Below are 1,569 nucleotides of genomic sequence, written 5' to 3' on the forward strand. Positions count from 1 at the left end.
TTGCTGGGATCCTATGACCCCAGCTGACTTCCTGCCCTTTGGGCAGGGGGCTGGACTCGATGATCTCCTGAGGTCCCTTCCAGCCCTAATGTCTATGAAATCTATGAAATCTGCATCAGCTCCATCAATGCTCAAGTCTGCAGTAGCAGCTCATGCTTTCCAGCATTTCCAGGAGTGTTTACCAGGAGATTTTTCTTCAAATAAGTCATGGTTCTTAGTGTTTGTATGTCCCCAGACACTTGACGCTCTTATATGCATTCTGGAAATTTGAAGATTATTTTCTTCTTAGAAAAGTGAGGTAAAAGACAAAGAAAATAATCTGAAACCCACCAGAATGTGCATGAAACCACCAACCCAGAAACTTATTTAAAAAGTAACAACAACCCTTGATTATTTCAGCTCTGTCCTTCCTGCCCCCGGTCTTCTGTCTTCTCTTCCTGTCATTGGTTTAGGCACAGTCGTGAAAGTCACTTCATGCAGAGGAGCCAACAAAAAGCATGCCTTAGCTGAGCTTTCAAAATCAACTCTTGTTATAAAAATTAATTTCAGCCAGTAAGAGCTAAGGCTTCATCTCGCTGTATAACAGTAAGTTTCAAGTACAACCAGGTCTCTGTAACACTTATGTATGAGTTCTTTCATGTCTACCTTTTCAAAGATATAATTGTTTGTTCTCCCTGGTCTTCTGGAAGGTCATTCTCCATTCTTAGTTAGCTGGACCATTGTGTCACGCTCTTCAAATTGCCTTAAACATGTCAGTGATACAACAAGATAGATGCAGAAGGCCTTCAAAGTTACTGGTATGCTAAGGGACATTGAAATATTGTCTCCCTGCCTGAGGAGTGTTAAAAGTTTGGTGTCTTGGTTGTCTGCTGTTCAGTTTTGACAAAGCAAAATTCATGAGGAATGGGTAAAAAATTCCACTGGGTTTTGTTTCTGTGTTCTTCAGTTCCCTTTTCCAGCAGCTATTTGAAGCTTCAGGATTATATTTAGCCCCTAGCTTGTGCTTGATTGTGAAGTTGGCACTTGTACACGTCATATAATCTTTTAAAATACTTTTAACCAGTGTAGATGCTTTTACTGATGCATTCCACGCCGCCCCCCCCAATATAGCAAAAGTACTGTATTGCTCATTTTCATTTCCTGTTTTTCTTGAAGTGGAAAACAACTGTTACGTTTTCCAAAATTCTTTTCATTTTCCAGTTAATACAATTTGCAGTTAGTGACTAATTTAGTGGCCCAATTCAGATTCTTATATACAATTTTCACATACATGTTCAGATGCAATCTGTAATGCTGTCTTGTATTTTGCCTGTAAACACCAAAGAATGAGTCCTACTCTGACTTCAGTTGAAACTGTTTGAATCCAGGGTGTCTTCATTGATAGGGTTACCATATTTCCGTTTTCAAAAAAGAGGACACCTGTCAGGAGGGAGGGTGGGTAATGTGATTGTGGTGAGACAGTGATATGCCTGTGCCCTGCCCCTGCCCCTCACTCCAAAGCTTCAGCCCCACCACCCCTGCTGCTACCCTTCACTCCCAACCCACATTACCCCACCCTCCAAACCATGC

Source organism: Crocodylus porosus, unplaced genomic scaffold (assembly GCF_001723895.1).
Source record: "Crocodylus porosus isolate Cpor-Errol unplaced genomic scaffold, CroPor_comp1, whole genome shotgun sequence".
NCBI lineage: Eukaryota > Metazoa > Chordata > Crocodylia > Crocodylidae > Crocodylus > Crocodylus porosus.